The sequence below is a fragment of the Panthera tigris genome, chromosome C2, assembly GCF_018350195.1.
Source record: "Panthera tigris isolate Pti1 chromosome C2, P.tigris_Pti1_mat1.1, whole genome shotgun sequence".
Lineage (NCBI taxonomy): Eukaryota > Metazoa > Chordata > Mammalia > Carnivora > Felidae > Panthera > Panthera tigris.
The window spans coordinates 99,448,431-99,467,047 of record NC_056668.1 but is presented as its reverse complement, the minus strand read 5'-3'; the positions used below and the strand labels follow the sequence as shown (position 1 = coordinate 99,467,047).

The following is an 18,617-nucleotide window of genomic DNA, read 5'->3' as shown; positions in this document are numbered from 1 at the left end:
TCTGACCCGGGTTCACAAGCCCAGTGGGATCTTTTTGCTCACTCCATTTCTGACCTCATACCCCATCATTTGGTTTGTTGCTCCCATTCCACCAGGCATACTCCCCCTGCCCGTTGCTATTCCTTTGATTCACCAAGGACATACCTATTTCAGAGTCTTTGCATCCGCTGTGCACTCTGTCCGGCAAACCCTTTCCACAGTTATCAGCACGGCTGGCTGGCAACTGCAGTGCATTCAGGTTTCTGTTCCAAGAACACACCATCAAACATGCACTGCTGACCATGGCTGCCCCAAGTAGCAGTTCCCCCATTGCTTTTAAACTTCATGGCATGCTTTATTTTTTATTCCCACAGTTTTCTCTCCTCATGAAATATAATTTATATGCTCATGCATTTTTACCGTCTATCTCCCACTACCAGAATAAGTTTCATGAGAACAGGCGCTTTGTTTTATTCATTGCAGTATTGCTGGCACCTAGAACAGTACCCTGTGCATAATAGGAACTCTATACAAATGTATTAGAGGAATTAAATGAGTGAATGTTCTCTCTAATCTCTACTTCTTTTTGAGTCTGCACCATTTTTTTTTTCCTTCTGCTAAGCTGCTTTCTCTGCATCAGCTAGCATACAGTTCATAATTGCTACATGGCCTTTCAGCTGCAGGATTCTCCACCAACTGGCAACTTCTGTCTTTTACTTTAGTTCAAATTCCTGAAAATTTAATTGAACAGGCTTATTTTTTTTTTTCCAGTAAGGCCACATAGACCATAAGTTTCTGGTCAGTCTCTGAATGTATTCTTTTTGCTCAGATGTATTCCTGGTCCAGTAAGGCTGAGCCAGTTCAGATCATGGGTGATTCAGTGTGAGGGGCTGTGGACAGGCTTCCAGGTGACACAAACATGTCTAGTCCACAAAGCCATTGCAGTCATGCTGGCATCTATGCTCTTCATTGTCCCAATTCCTGCCTGACCAAGAGCCTGACATCACTCTTTAATTCATTGCACCAACCTTCTGCTTCCGTGTCCTTCCTGATGAAATGACTTGTCTATATTTTCCTCATTATATTTCTTTGTTAGATATAACTATGCAGCTGTAAAACTCCTATAATAAATATATCCATGGGGCGCCTGGGTGGCTCAGTCGGTTAAGCCACCGACTTCGGCTCAGGTCATGATCTCACGGTCTGTGAGTTCAAGCCCCGCGTCGGGCTCTGTGCTGACAGCTCAGAGCCTGGAGCCTGTTTCAGATTCTGTGTCTCCCTCTCTCTGACCCTCCCCCGTTCATGCTCTGTCTCTCTCTGTCTCAAAAATAAATAAACATTAAAAAAAAAAATTTTTTTTAAAAAATAAAAAAAAAATAAAAAAATAAAAAAAAAAAAAATAAATATATCCATGTCTCTGCCTTGTTCCCAAAGGGGACAAAATGTCCTTGCACTTCCATTCTCCCCAAGCTGTTCCCCTTAAGCTTTTGCATGGTAAGCAAAAAATCTCTTGTGTCTTTATAGAGATCCCATTGTGGACACAACCTAAGGTGATCCCCAATGTGTCACATCCTTGCATAATCTCATCTTCATAGTTTAGTGTGGGTGGAGCCTGTAACTTTTTTTACCCAATAGAAAATGGCAAAGGTTAAGGGATTTTGCAGATGTAGAATCCCAAATCGGTGATTTTGAGTTAGCTGGAAGGGAGATTGTTCTGGGTCAGCCTGACTTAATTAGGTGCACGTCCTTAAAAGACAGACTAGTGTCCTCCCTAAAATGAAGACACTTTCTCCTGGTGAACTTGAAGAATCCAAGGCAATGAATTCTTCCAACAGCCTAGTTGAATTTAGAAACACATTCTTCCCCAACCAAGTCTCCAGATAAGAATACAGCCCAGTGTCTCTGGGATAGGCATGCTGCTGGTTGGGCTGAACCTTCTTGGTGGCTGAGCAGGCTTGGTTCTTGTCTGGGCAGCTGCCATTATCTGCAGCATGGGTGGGAGTGGGAGCAGGAGGGGGGGCCAGCAATGAGTCAGGGAGTAGATGCTTGGCAGGGCCTATGGTTTCAGCAGCGCCAATTCAGCCATGGCCCCAGTCGAGGTGGGAGATTCCATCCCTTCAGTGGTGGTTTTAGGAGGGGAGGCTAGGAACAAACTGAACCTGGCAGAGCTGTTCAGGGGCATGAAGGGGGTGCTGTTTGGAATCCCTGAGGCCTTTACCCCCGAATGTTCCAAGACCCACCTGCTAGGGTTTGTGGAGCCGGCTAAGGCTTTGAAGGCCAAGGGGTCCAGGTAGTAGCATGTCAAGTTTTAATGATGTCTTTGTGACTGAAAAGTGGGGATGAGCTCACAACTTTGGAGACAAGGTTAGGCTCTTGTCTGACCCCACAGGGGCCTTTGGAAAGGAGATGGATTTGCTACTAGATAATTCATTGGTGTCTGTCTTTGGAAAAGACCAGCTTAAGAGGTTTTCCATGGTAGAAGAGGATGACATAGTGAAGTCCCTGCATGTGGAGCCAGATGGTATAGGCTGCACTTGCAGCCTGGCCCCTAACATCGTCTTGCAGCTCTGAAGCCCTGGCCTCAGACATGCTCCTTGTAACCTTTTCTATTTTACCTACCCAGGCCTGGATGGAGGGCCCCAGTCCAACTGCAACAGGGGCCACCCAGTAGGAATCTTGGCCAAATTTCTGCAATAAACATTTCTGGTTCACATTAAAACAAACAAACAGCCCAATTGATACCAAGATTGTCACTTTGTGAGACTGAGCAGAGGACTCATCTAAGTCATGCCTGGATTACTGACCTATAGGAATTGTGAGACAATAAGTGTGCTTTGTTTTAAGCTACAAAGATTGTGGTAATTTGCTATATAGCAATAGAACACATACACAGATTCTTCATCCTAGTTCACAGTAAAAGACAAATATTTAGAGTCCCCATGTTATTTTAGTTCTTTAGTCCTATGTGGGTCTTTGACTTGGACTGTTTTTGCTTTCTTTGAGTTTTACATGCTAAATTGTGAAAATAGAAATAATTTGCTTCTTTATTACACTCTTATTTGGGGATATACACTTTTATTTTTTTTTAATTTTTTTCATGTTTTATTTATTTTTGAGAGAGAGAGAGACAGAGCATGAGCAGGGGAGGGGCAGAGAGAGAGAGGGAGACACAGAATCCATAGCAGGCTCCAGGCTCTGAGCTGTTAGCACAGAGCCTGACGCGGGGCTCGAACTCACAAACCACGAGATCATGACCTGAGCTGAAGTCGGACGCTTAACCGACTGAGCCACCCAGGCGCCCCAGATTTACACTTTTAAAAAATATTTTTTCTTGTCTCAATGTCTTAAGGCTAATTTTAGACCCTCTTTCATGGGACAACATGAAATGGCCATGATGCTTCTTCTCCTTGCCCTAGCCACCTAATCATCTCTTTTGCATGTAGCATCAACTCCTATGATTTTCAGCCTTTTATTCTGATCAGCATAGAAACAGTATCTTTGGCTATAAAGTTTACATGTTTACCCTTCTCATTAATGTCTCACTTTTTTTCATGTTTATACATGTGAATAGTTATTTTTCATTCAAATCATTCTATAAATTCTGGTGAGTTTTTATGTAAAAATGATTTTGTAAGGTCAAAACATTTATGGTGGGGAGCTTTATCCCCTAATTTATCTGTTTGTTACATCTAAATGTTCACGTATCACATTTTACTTTGTAAAAGTTGGACATATCTGTGTTTGGTCAGTGTTTAATTTGTTATTATATGTAAGTTTCCAAATGCTATTCTGTTTGTAATCTTAAACTGTGTATTTGAGCATGTTGCCTTTCTAAGAAGTTCAATATAACCCTAACCATAGTGCAACATATAAGTCATATAATTTAGGAATCAGTTAGTTGACACGTACGCTTTCATATTCCATAGTGCTAGGAGTTGAGGGTATAGAGACATAAAGAGTTACCATTCTTTTTAATCCTTTCAGCACATACATTTTCACACATTTTACAAACTCACAAAAAATATAGTTTGAGTATTTGATACATACTGTCTCTATTTAAAAAAAAATCTTACTTTTCTTTAGAATTTAATGGTATATGTTGAAAAGCTGACATATTTGTGTATCAAACACATAGAAATAAACATTTGAGATGAAATATTGATGAAATAATTTTTCTATGTTTATCCTGTCAGAATTTCCCAAACACTGATTTGAAATTGAAGTGATTAAGAATTTTTGTTTCCCAAAAGGGCCCCACATAATATAATCAAGCTCTGGTCCATATATGTCAGGAAAAATGTAAGATCGCAATAAATGGATCCCTTATTAAATAGTTTCAAAGTCAAATTTTAATTTTAAAGACAAGGTGACATCCCAAATCTTGATGCATGATGGACATAGGAGTGAGGTAGAGTGGGGGATGGGAATAGCAATCATGTTCATTTTGATCTGTCGGGAATAACGAAACACTCAATAATCACATTTCTAAATGCATATCACAATAGATAAGCCTTTAAGTGCTCTATTCAATTAATTAATTAAGCTTATATCTCATTCAGGTATACAAATTATCCTCTTTAAGGGAAAGAAGCTTAGGGAGGTATTTAGTGGGAAATTAATTTGAGGAGATTTTGTTGAAATGTTTAAGTCCTATGAACACTTTATCAAGTGAACTATAATCGAAACTGTTTTTTCTTGTTATCATACTCAAGTCAGTGTAATGCACTGATAAGGAACACACTAAACATTTCCAGAGGTAATGTGTGTAATTTTTAAAAAAGCAGAGCATGTTTAACACACTGGCATTGTATTAGTTCAGAGGCATAGATTTCTCTTTTGGAAAGCTGTGTTTTTGTTAAATATCGAAATCATAGAAACTTCTGATAGTAGCCAGTGTTAATTATTTTCATTTGAGTTGAGTCAAAAAGAAATAAGATTAATTTGTCATCTCGTTATTTGTACATAAATGAGATCACAGTTTTTACCGTATTGTGAAGAATGAAAGAAATAGAACATTTATGAGGATTTCTTGCATTTTTGTCTTATATATGTGTATATATATATGTATATATATATACATATATATATATATGAAAGTGTAAATAAACAGTATGCTTATTTTAACAAAGAATTTGCTGACATTCTTGTTCCACCCAGTTGTTCTAAGTTTGCTGCGGCTGCCTCCAGGCGCCTCCAGATGGCGCCCTGGTGCCCGTTCTCTCCGCCCAGCGGCCGACCAGTTGCCTGCTGGTGGGGAGAAAGAGCTTGGAGCGGCGGGGCTTAACCCAGCGCGGCTCAGAGGTGGGTTGCTGAAGGACTCGGGAAACAGCTGCAACAGGGCATCACTCACTGTCCAAGTATTTCCATTTCTGAGCGCAAAAGGAAGAACTTAAGCAGGCGGCAGTTGGAGTGTAAATTGCTTTGTAGTATTTAAAAGCATCAAGGATCGTGGGCAGCTGAGCTGGTATGTGCAAGAGAAACTACTGAATTTGAATTGTGCTGGGTAGGAACCCGTCTGATCATTCTTTGTGTACCAAACGTTCTGTGTCCTGAATTGTGCCTATGTGTATACACTCATTTCATTTTTGCTTGGATCATGGGGATTTGAGGTCACAATCTTTCATTTTTCAACATGATATAATAAAACCGTTGCAGAACATTGTCTATTGATAGAAATATGATCTAATGGTCTAAAGAAACACATGATAACGGCACCAAAATACTTTTGTTTCTTTGTTAGAGAAAAAAAAAGAAGAAAGTAAACCTAAACCATATTAGCATGTGATTTTACCAGATACGACTTTCAAGAGGCAATAGAAAAAAATATATATTTAACTGTTTAACTACTGTGGATTAGATATTAAGTTACTTTTACTGTAGGTGTAGACATAAACAGACCTATAAAATATGAATGATTTTTATATCTGTGGGCCAGAAAAAAATATTGTGCAGTTATGAAAACACTAGTGATGAAAAACACATATCTTGTGTATGTACATTTTGTATGGTCTCATATACCATGTGAATGGGTGTTGTGTATGTGTAGACAATAACATATATGTGTCACCTACATGCAGAATTGTTTATGTTATAAAAATGCATGTGTTGGATGTGGGTAGATTTTCACACCTTCACACAATATTTCTATCTAGATAACTTAGTATGAAGATCATCTCTTGCCAAAAATAAATCTGAATTTAAAGAATGTTTAAGTCTTTGAATAGTTTCAGTGTTAAACGTGTTAAATTTCCCAAGTTTCATTCAGTTGTGCACTTAGTTGTACTTTTAAATCCTGAGGAATAGTTTGGTTTTTATATTTTGAACATAAAATTTTGGCTGAAGTGATTATATGGAAATAGAATGCATAGGTATATAAATATAGATTCCCCAGACTTGAGGTTACTATAGCTGGAATGCACAAAAGTCTGAAAACTTGAGAGTTCTGACTGGGAGCTTATATTTGAAACTACTCAGCAAACTGAAAGATCCAAAAGTTCAGAACTACATTGGAAATAACGCAGGCCACGGCTTTACTCTTTGTATTATTGTTCTAAAACTAATGTTAGGCTACTTATAAACTTGTATGTGTTCCCTTGTAACAGATTTGTACATGAATCAGGTACTGAATGTTATGTCCTGCCATTGAACACAGCAAATACAACACAATTCAACATAAGAAGTATGAATTGAGACCTAATGGTTTAAGACAGTATGCCAAATAGCCTGAGACATCAAGACAAGTTAGAAGTAGTCCCTGCCCTCAAAAAGTTGCCAGTCAAATAAATGACTAGGATGGGCATTTTTATGAACATGAGTATATAGTAAAATAGAAATCAAAATAAATGCTATTAGAGAGGGGCATGCCCAAGATGTATAGCATTTAAGTGGAGGGAGAAATCTGACTTGGGGACTTGACATTATAAGGCACTCTTCTCAAGGAATGGATGGAAAGATTGATTTTGGTGAGTAAAGATAATGTGCAGTCAAGCAGTTAGTTTGTATTGGCTACTGCTTTCTTCATTGATCTCAGGAGTGAGCAGTAAGAGATAATATTATACAGGGGGAGGCAGGGGCAGTATTAGAGATGGCCTTGAACATCAGACTGAACATTTTGGATTTTCATCATTAGTTCACTCCCACTGCCATTAAAAATATCGGTATTAAGTACTCTTTTAGAAATATTGAGTGTTGTGTATAATAGCAAGAGCCAGTGTAAGGCTTCACAATAACTTTATGATTTACTTACTGTATATTTTCCATATTAAAATATAAGTTCCAAGACAGGGAGGTCTTTCTCAATAGTATATCCACAGAACCTAGACATTTCTTGAAAAAAGTATCTACTATATAAATGAATGAATGAATGAATGAATGGGGATACGGCTAGGATTCTATATTATTTACATTTAGTTTCCCTACTACTCATCAATGATTAACATCCTCAAAATTTACCAAGTCTTTGGAACTCTTGTTCCAGCGGATCCCCCCTATGGCTCAGGTAATGAAAAGCAAGTTCCCTAGAATAGCCACTATTGATGTTTCATCTTCCTCTATTTTTAATCTTTTACATGAACAGTCTTCCCTTCGCATTTTTAAAGGAGTTACTAGGATAATTACAAATAGGCAGAATTCACCAGCTCATTTTCATATCTCTATGGTAGACACATAAGAGGATATTAACACGTTAAACGAATGCAGGCAAATGGTTGTAGAGTTTGAGGGATGTCTTTGCACACTGAAATATATATTTACCTCCTTACATGAATGCTTCTAATATCTGGTCATCTGCAACTTAGTACAGGAAAACTCTCTAGAGCCTCTTTCTACTTCTGGGAGTGCCCAGTTATCACTTCAGAGGTCATTAACTCTTTGTTTCCATGGTTTTAGGGGGTACTGAGGTAGCATGCTTGGGGTCCCAGCCCCCATACACGGAGGTAGTCCTTTTCTCTGTCCCTGTGTAATGACATTGATAGCTTTTATGGGCAATGACAGATACATGTAAATAAATTAGTGAAGAATTGTGTTGTTATTGTTGTTTGAAAGGATGATACTAAATGAAAATAAATAGACATTTTACAGGAAATTATAAATGTAGTTCACTTGATTAAATTATAAATAAATGTATATAGTGTCTTACAAATAAAAAAGCCAAATAAACAGGGTCACTGAACCAGCAACATTAAAAGATAAAACAAACACCTGGAGTTTCCCCTTTTGCCCAAGACAGACCTTTCTTCTGTGATGATAATTTATACATCTTAATTTACTTTCATAGGATTCATTTAAAAATACGTAAGGGAAGAATTTCTCAGTTTGAAAATATATGTTGATGGGGTTTGTATATGTTCGTTAAACTAAGGATGCAGGATTTCATTCACTTCAACCTAATCTGCACAGAGTCAGGCTTTTTCTCTCATCCGTGTCAGTATGACAAATTTTCACACCAGTTCTGGTTTCTATCCTGCTGGACATGCTGTTAATGCTTTATTTTTAACCCATGGGAGAGGAGATGGGAAGAAACAGTGACCCAGGATTTTTACCTTATTGTAAGCCCTGGGGCATGGTTTGGCCTGGAGACCGATGGATTAGGGGAAGCATATCTTGTCCAAATAAAGCTGGAGGTTCCGTTTCGGAGAAATATACTGCACTGTGTACTGCAGATTTTTCCCCCTAGTGGTTGACTTAAAACTGTTGTGTTTCTTATAACAATTGAAATAGATTTTTCTTCGTATATTGGAACTAGTTTGTCAAGATTCTTTAAATTAAGGTTAAAAAAAAAAAACTTGTTTGAGAGGCAGAAGTTCCTTTCAATGATCATTTTGAAAGTACAAAAAGTACAATGCCTTGGAAAATATATTGGAGGCTTTTTCTTTATTCTTTGGAAAGCTAAGCATTGAAAAATACACAAATACGAAATATACACAAATAATAAAAATATTCTGCTACTGGATTCCATATTATACTCCTCTTTCTTAGCATGGAGAAAAGTTTTCTTCTTCCTCTGGTGTCCTGATGTCGCTATTTCCTTTGGTCAGTCCACTGAATCGGTTTAACATTTTTTCTTTTGCCTTTCCAACCAAACTGTAAACTCCCTAAAGGAAAGCAACCATTTCCATGAGTCTTAAAACATACTTCCAGCCACAAACAGCACTGAAGTTTAGTTCCTGACAATTATATAAAGATTAAATTCTTTTTTCCCCTCACAAATTCGAATAGATTTAGAAATGTAGCAGTGACTTCTAAGGGGCAAATGGAAATTTTTCCAGAAGCTCTGTAAACTGAGAGTGACAAACTACAACAGAAAGGGAAAGTTATTTCTCCTCAAATCGACTGTTTGAAATGAGATTTTTAAAAAGAAATATTTGATATGCAGAGATATCTATAAAGGCACAAACCTTGCCTTCACTTGGTAAAGCTATTTACATCTGGAAGAGATACCTCTGGCATACCTGTGTCTCTGGGGTGTTGTGTAACTGCAGGTAGAATATTCCAAAGTCAGAACTGCTGAAAGTTAGGGCAGATCGGAAGTGTTCCTGGCAGCAAGAATTAACCTTAAGCAACCTTAGAGCACTGACATGCTTTAAAGTTGTTCCTGGGGGGACAAAAAATCATGTATTTTTTGTAATGAGGACTTTATGAGCATACAACAGGCTGCCACCAAGATGAATACAAATGAGAGTGAGTAGCAGCAAACGTCTATTTTAGCAAGTGCTAGAGGAAAATAATAAAGGTCGTGTAGCTGTATTGTTAACAGGAGTGAAGAACGTTTCTTGTATCTCTGCACTAAAGGCTAATGGAAGAGCTCTTGGTTACTAAGATGTATTCTTTTCTGGTCTCAGGATCATTAACGATGGAAGTAGGAGGGAGAGGGTATAAAACGGCAGCTGCGGCTGTGGGCACTCAGATCATTTGTCACCTGGCATGAGGCTAGTGTTGGCAGCTCCAGAGTTCCAGCACAGAACTCCAGAGAGCAAATGCCAGCTGATTGTTGTTCCTTACCAGCTTCCCGGCTAACTCTGACTCATTCTTCAGATCTCTGCTCAAGTGTTGCTTCTTCCGGGTAGCTTTGCCGGACCTCTCTAGCTACACTTAGCACCTTTCTCTCTGCCATTACAGCCTCATATTCTCATCCCTGCCATCGTACTTACCGCTTGAAGACCTGACTGCTCCCTTCACTAGCCTGAAAGCAACAGCTGAGTCTTATCCCATATTGCTCGGTTTCTGTGTCTAGCTTATAATAGGTTTGTGACTCTTTATGAATATTGTCTGTTGCATGATAGTTTAAAGGATGCGTATGGGCTGTGGGGTCAGCAAAAGTTGCGTTCGACTCTTGGCACACATAAGGTGAGAAGTAACTTAAACTCTCAATCCCAGTGTCCTTATCAACTGTCTGAGGCAATTATATACCTGCTCCTTAAACATGGCTGTTAAGGTTAAAAATAATACTTATTATCATTACTATCATCATCATCATTATTATTATACTATGATTATTTTCTTGTGGGATTTCTAAATATCAACTGAGTTAATCTTCAAATTAAAAATGCTTAATCAAGTTGTTACTACTGTCATTCTATTTTATATGGGAAATAGGAGCACAGAAAGGTTAAGTTACTTGCTCAAGGCCACAGAGGGAAGAATAATGAAAACAGAAGAGCTAGAATAGTGCCCAGGATAGAGTAGACTTGTATTAAATGCTAGAATGGGGGTACCGCAGTTTTATTTGGGGAAGACTGATTTCTGTGTAAGTGAGAAACTACCCCACACAGTTAAAAACAGTTTGTTCCCTTATTTTAGAGCCTTCTGTTGCAGATACTGTATTTGTAGAATTTTAACGGAAGCCAGATATGGTCAGAGAGAAACTTATAATGAGTGTAATCTGAGAGGATCTTTATCTTTCTTTGAGCATTTTATAATGTTGGGTATAAAAGAAATTAAAGAAACCCTTATAAGAAATATATTCTTGTTACAACCTCAGGGGTAAAAAGAAGCAAATGATAGCATTGCCTCATTTTGCTTGCTTTACAGCACTTTTTTATTTTGTTTTACTTATACATTTCATTTATATGATGTTTACTTTTTCTCTTTGTAAAAAGTACATATAATTTTGTAGCAAATGTGTAAAATCCAAACAAACTACAAAGAAGAAAATAAAAGTAATCTATAATTACTCAACCCACAAATAACTACTATTAATACTTTGGTATATTTCCTTTCTCTCTCTCTTTTATTTATTTATTTATTTATTTATTTATTTATTTATTTATTTTTTTATTTTTTTATTTTTTTTATTTTTTAATATATGAAATTTACTGTCAAATTGGTTTCCATACAACACCCAGTGCTCATCCCAAAAGGTGCCCTCCTCAATACCCATCACCCACCCTGCCCTCCCTCCCACCCTGCCCTCCCTCCCACCCCCCATCAACCCTCAGTTTGTTCTCAGTTTTTAGCAGTCTCTTATGCTTTGGCTCTCTCCCACTCTAACCTCTTTTTTTTTTTCTTTCCTTCCTTCCCCTCCCCCATGGGTTTCTGTTATGTTTCTCAGGATCCACATAGGAGTGAAACCATATGGTATCTGTCTTTCTCTGTATGGCTTATTTCACTTAGCATCACACTCTCCAGTTCCATCCATGTTGCTACAAAAGGCCATATTTCATTTTTTCTCATTGCCACGTAGTATTCCATTGTGTATATAAACCACAATTTCTTTATCCATTCATCAGTTGATGGACATTTAGGCTCTTTCCATAATTTGGCTATTGTTGAGAGTGCCGCTATAAACATTGGGGTACAGGTGCCCCTATGCATCAGTACTCCTGTATCCCTTGGATAAATTCCTAGCAGTGCTATTGCTGGGTCATAGGGTAGGTCTATTTTTAATTTTCTGAGGAACCTCCACACTGCTTTCCAGAGCGGCTGCACCAATTTGCATTCCCACCAACAGTGCAAGAGGGTTCCTGTTTCTCCACATCCTCTCCAGCATCTATAGTCTCCTGATTTCTTCATTTTGGCCACTCTGACTGGCGTGAGGTGATATCTGAGTGTGGTTTTGATTTGTATTTCCCTGATAAGGAGCGACGTTGAACATCTTTTCATGTGCCTGTTGGCCATCCGGATGTCTTCTTTAGAGAAGTGTCTATTCATGTTTTCTGCCCATTTCTTCACTGGGTTATTTGTTTTTCGGGTGTGGAGTTTGATGAGCTCTTTATAGATTTTGGATACTAGCCCTTTGTCCGATGTGTCGTTTGCAAATATCTTTTCCCATTCCGTTGGTTGCCTTTTAGTTTTGTTGGTTGTTTCCTTTGCTGTGCAGAAGCTTTTTATCTTCATAAGGTCCCAGTAATTCACTTTTGCTTTTAATTCCCTTGCCTTTGGGGATGTGCCGAGTAAGAGATTGCTACGGCTGAGGTCAGAGAGGTCTTTTCCTGCTTTCTCCTCTAAGGTTTTGATGGTTTCCTGTCTCACATTCAGGTCTTTTATCCATTTTGAGTTTATTTTTGTGAATGGTGTGAGAAAGTGGTCTAGTTTCAGCCTTCTGCATGTTGCTGCCCAGTTCTCCCAGCACCATTTGTTAAAGAGACTGCCTTTTTTCCATTGGATGTTCTTTCCTGCTTTGTCAAAGATGAGTTGGCCATACGTTTGTGGGTCTAGTTCTGGGGTTTCTATTCTATTCCATTGGTCTATGTGTCTGTTTTTATGCCAATACCATGCTGTCTTGATGATGACAGCTTTGTAGTAGAGGCTAAATTCTGGGATTGTGATGCCTCCTGCTTTGTTCTTCTTCTTCAAAATTACTTTGGCTATTCGGGGCCTTTTCTGGTTCCATATGAATTTTAGGATTGCTTGTTCTAGTTTCGAGAAGAATGCTGGTGCAATTTTGATTGGGATTGCATTGAATGTGTAGATAGCTTTGGGTAGTATTGACATTTTGACAATATTTATTCTTCCAATCCATGAGCATGGAATGTCTTTCCATTTCTTTATATCTTCTTCAATTACCTGCATAAGCTTTCTATAGTTTTCAGCATACAGATCTTTTACATCTTTGGTTAGATTTATTCCTAGGTATTTTATGCTTCTTGGTGCAATTGTGAATGGGATCAGTTTCTTCATTTGTCTTTCTGTTGCTTCATTGTTAGTGTATAAGAATGCAACTGATTTCTGCACATTGATTTTGTATCCTGCAACTTTGCTGAATTCATGTATCAGTTCTAGCAGACTTTTGGTGGAGTCTATCGGATTTTCCATGTATAATATCATGTCATCTGCAAAAAGCGAAAGCTTGACTTCATCTTTGCCAATTTTGATGCCTTTGATTTCCTTTTGTTGTCTGATTGCTGATGCTAGAACTTCCAGCACTATGTTGAACAACAGCGGTGACAGTGGGCATCCCTGTCGTGTTCCTGATCTCAGGGAAAAAGCTCTCAGTTTTTCCCCATTGAGGATAATGTTAGCTGTGGGCTTTTCATAAATGGCCTTTATGATCTTTAAGTATGTTCCTTCTATCCCGACTTTCTCAAGGGTTTTTATTAAGAAAGGGTGCTGGATTTTGTCAAAGGCCTTTTCTGCATCGATTGACAGGATCATATGGTTCTTCTCTTTTTTTTTGTTAATGTGATGTATCACGTTGATCGATTTGCGAATGTTGAACCAGCCCTGCATCCCAGGAATGAATCCCACTTGATCATGGTGAATAATTCTTTTTATATGCTGTTGAATTCGATTTGCTAGTATCTTATTAAGAATTTTTGCATCCATATTCATCAGGGATATTGGCCTGTAGTTCTCTTTTTTTACTGGGTCTCTGTCTGGTTTAGGAATCAAAGTAATACTGGCTTCATAGAATGAGTCTGGAAGTTTTCCTTCCCTTTCTATTTCTTGGAATAGCTTGAGAAGGATAGGTATTATCTCGGCTTTAAATGTCTGGTAGAACTCCCCTGCGAAGCCATCTGGTCCTGGACTCTTATTTGTTGGGAGATTTTTGATAACCGATTCAATTTCTTCGCTGGTTATGGGTCTGTTCAAGCTTTCTATTTCCTCCTGATTGAGTTTTGGAAGAGTGTGGGTGTTTAGAAATTTGTCCATTTCTTCCAGGTTGTCCAATTTGCTGGCATATAATTTTTCATAGTATTCCCTGATAATTGTTTGTATCTCTGAGGGATTGGTTGTAATCATTCCATTTTCATTCATGATTTTATCTATTTGGGTCATCTCCCTTTTCTTTTTGAGAAGCCTGGCTAGAGGTTTGTCAATTTTGTTTATTTTTTCAAAAAACCAACTCTTGGTTTCGTTGATCTGCTCTACAGTTTTTTTAGATTCTATATTGTTTATTTCTGCTCTGATTTTTATTATTTCTCTTCTTCTGCTGGGTTTAGGCTGCCTTTGCTGTTCTGCTTCTATTTCCTTTAGGTGTGCTGTTAGATTTTGTATTTGGGATTTTTCTTGTTTCTTGAGATAGGCCTGGATTGCAATGTATTTTCCTCTCAGGACTGCCTTCGCTGCATCCCAAAGCGTTTGGATTGTTGTATTTTCATTTTCGTTTGTTTCCATATATATTTTAATTTATTCTCTAATTGCCTGGTTGACCCACTCATTCGTTAGTAGGGTGTTCTTTAACCTCCATGCTTTTGGAGGTTTTCCAGACTTTTTCCTGTGGTTGATTTCAAGCTTCATAGCATTGTGGTCTGAAAGTATGCATGGTATAATTTCAATTCTTGTAAACTTATGAAGGGCTGTTTTGTGACCCAGTATATGATCTATCTTGGAGAATGTTCCATGTGCACTCGAGAAGAAAGTATATTCTGTTGCTTTGGGATGCAGAGTTCTAAATATATCTGTCAAGTCCATCTGATCCAATGTATCATTCAGGGCCCTTGTTTCTTTATTGACTGTGTGTCTAGATGATCTATCCATTTCTGTAAGTGGGGTGTTAAAGTCCCCTGCAATGACCACATTCTTATCAATAAGGTTGCTTATGTTTATGAGTAATTGTTTTATATATCTGGGGGCTCGGGTATTTGGCGCATAGACATTTATAATAGTTAGCTCTTCCTGGTGGATAGACCCTGTGATTATTATATAATGCCCTTCTTCATCTCTTGTTACAGCCTTTAATTTAAAGTCTAGTTTGTCTGATATAAGTATGGCTACTCCAGCTTTCTTTTGGCTTCCAGGAGCATGATAAATAGTTCTCCATCCCCTCACTCTCAATCTAAAGGTGTCCTCAGATCTAAAATGAGTCTCTTGTAGACAGCAAATAGATGGGTCTTGTTTTTTTATCCATTCTGATAGCCTATGTCTTTTAGTTGGCGCATTTAATCCATTTACATTCAGTGTTATTATAGAAAGATATGGGTTTAGAGTCATTGTGATGTCTGTATGTTTTATGCTTGTAGTGATGTCTCTGGTACTTTGTCTCACAGGATCCCCCTTAGGATCTCTTGTAGGGCTGGTTTCGTGGTGACAAATTCCTTCAGTTTTTGTTTTTTTGGGAAGACCTTTATCTCTCCTTCTATTCTAAATGACAGACTTGCTGGATAAAGGATTCTCGGCTGCATATTTTTTCTGTTTAGCACACTGTAGATATCGTGCCAAGCCTTTCTGGCCTGCCAAGTTTCAAAGGAGAGATCAGTCACGAGTCTTATAGGTCTCCCTTTATATGTGAGGGCACGTTTATCCCTTGCTGCTTTCAGAATTCTCTCTTTATCCTTGTATTTTGCCAGTTTCACTATGATATGTCGTGCAGAAGATCGATTCAAGTTACGTCTGAAGGGAGTTCTCTGTGCCTCTTGGATTTCAATGCCTTTTTCCTTCCCCAGTTCAGGGAAGTTCTCAGCTATAATTTGTTCAAGTACCCCTTCAGCACCTTTCCCTCTCTCTTCCTCCTCTGGTATACCAATTATGCGTATATTATTTTTTTTTAGTGTTTCACTTAGTTCTCTAATTTTCCCCTCATACTCCTGGATTTTTTTATCTCTCTTTCTTTCAGCTTCCTCTTTCTCCATAACTTTATCTTCTAGTTCACCTATTCTCTCCTCTGCCTCTTCAAGCCGAGCCATTGTGGTTTCCATTTTGTTTTGCATTTCGTTTAAAGCGTTTTTCAACTCCTGGTGACTGTTCCTTAGTCCCTCGATCTTTATGGCAAGAGATTCTCTGCTGTCCTGTATACTGTTTTCAAGCCCAGCGATTAATTTTATGACTATTATTCTAAATTCACTTTCTGTTATATTATTTAAATCCTTTTTGATCAGTTCATTAGCTGTTGTTATTTCCTGGAGATTCTTCTGAGGGGAATTCTTCCGTTTGGTCATTTTGGAGAGTCCCTGGCGTGGTGAGGACCTGCAGTGCACTTCCCCTGTGCTGTGGTGTATAACTGGAGTTAGTGGGCGGGGCCGCAGTCCGACCCGATGACTGCCCCCAGCCCACCGCTGGGGCCACAGTCAGACTGGTGTGTGCCTTCTCTTCCCCTCTCCTAGGGGCGGGATTCACTGTGGGGTGGCGTGTCCCGTCTGGGCTACTTGCACACTGCCAGGCTTGTGTTGCTGGGGATCTGGCGTATTAGCTGGGGTGGGTAGGCAAGGTGCACGGGGGCTGGAGGGGCAGGCTTAGCTCGCTTCTCCTTAGGTGATCCACTTCAGGAGGAGCCCTGTGGCAGCGGGAGGGAGTCAGATCCGCTGCCGGAGGTTTGGCTCCGCAGAAGCACAGAGTTGGGTGTTTGCGCGGAGCGAGCAAGTTCCCTGGCAGGAACTGGTTCCCTTTGGGATTTTGGCTGGGGGATGGGCGGGGGAGATGGCGCTGGCGCCTTTGTTCCCCGCCAAGCTGAGCTCTGCCGTCCGGGGGCTCAGCAGCTCTCCCTCCCTTTGTCCTCCAGCCTTCCCGCTTTCCGAGCAGAGCTGTTAACTTCTGACCTCCCAGACGCTAAGTCGCGCTTGCTGTCGGAACACAGTCTGTCCGGCCCCTCCGCTTTTGCCAGCCAGACTCGGGGGCTCTGCTTGGCCGGCGAGCCGCCCCTCCGCCCCGGCTCCCTCCCGCCAGTCCGTGGAGCGCGCACCGCCTCGCCGCCCTTCCTACCCTCTTCCGTGGGCCTCTAGTCTGCGCTTGACTCCTGAGACTCCCTTCTGCTAATCCTCTGGCGGTTTTCTGGGTTCTTTAGGCAGGTGTAGGTGGAATCTAAGTGATCGGCCGGACGCGCTGTGAGCCCCGCGTCCTCCTACGCCGCCATCTTCCGGAACCCCCCCCTTTCTCTCTTTTGACACAATTGCATGTATATATGTTCATGCACATGCATTTGTACACATATATTTGATCATGGAATTATGTAATAAATATAATTTCATGTCCTATTGTGTCTACTATTTTATTGTTACTGGCAATTCTTCAAAAATTACAACTTTCAATGATTGCATAGTATTATTCTGTGTGGCTGTATCATAATTTTATTTAATAATTTTTACTTGTTTAATATTCTCCTAATTTTGAAAATTCTCCAATTTTTTCTATTTTAAACAGGTTTGAAATGAATGGTGCTTTAAATTACAGGTGGACCTCCTAAATAATTGTATTTAGATAACTGATTATCATCTAATAATAAGGTTGTTAAAAGGTAGGACTGTGTTTCTACTCAGAAATAAACAGGCCAAAAGAAGCATTTTAAAATAAGTTTAGGCCTAAGGAAATTCTAAGGAAAAAAAATTGCAGATGAAATGGATTAATATCTCTTGAGTGAACGATGATATGCTATGACCTACAAAGGTCAGCATTAGAGTCACCATTTTACTGTGATTAATTGGGGGTTGAAAGGGGTTAAATGGAAATATCGGTTTGCATTAGTGGCCCTCCTGGTATTCAAATAGAAGTTTCACTTCTGAGTCCTTTGTCTTTTTCATCCCACCATACAGTCTACACAGTATGTTGGCCATGCTCATAGTTTTACCCAATACTTAATTTCTTTTTCTTTTTTAATGTTTTATTTATTTATTTATTTTTTCGAGAGAGTGCAAGTGGGAAAGGGGCAGAGAGAGGGGGACAGAGGATCTGAAGTGTGCTCTGCGCTGACAGCAGTGAGCCGGATGTGGGGCTTGAACTGCTGAACGCTGAGATCATGACCTGAGTTGGTCTGATGGTCAACCGAGGGAGCCGCCCAGGTGCCCTTTAATTTCTTTGAACCCTGCTGTCCTCTTGTGTAAAATAGAAATAGTATTTCTCACTGCTTAGAGTTTTTGTGACAATTAATTTAAATACTATATGGATATTGAGATCCTAAGGAATATATCCTAGGACTCAATTTTAGCATTGATAGATATGCTTTAGCGTTGATAGCTATGTCATGAAGTACTGTCTCAAACTGATAAAGCTTAAGAATCCCTTAGGAGTTTACGTACTGGCAGAAGGCTTGTTAGTCCAAAGTCCCAGACACAAATCTAGGAGATTCAGATTCAAAATCTAAGGAGGGTCACTGTCTTTGCTTTAACAAGTTCCCTTGGTGATTTTGTTGATATAGTAAATGGCAGCCAAAGATACAGGTGACTAGCAAAAATAGTCTGGGGGGAGCATGAAAAGTTTAAGGTGAGACAGAAATTTGTCAGTCATCAGGTATTGGTTGAGAGTAGACCGAGCCCTCCCCAGGGAGATACCAT

The 18,617-nt window shown here is 39.3% G+C and overlaps 1 pseudogene; it reads left to right on the top strand.

Annotated features, from left to right (window-relative positions):
* Positions 1-2,048: 2,048 nt before the first annotated feature.
* Positions 2,049-2,550, top strand: LOC102964147 (annotated as a pseudogene).
* The last annotated feature ends 16,067 nt before the right edge of the window (positions 2,551-18,617 follow it).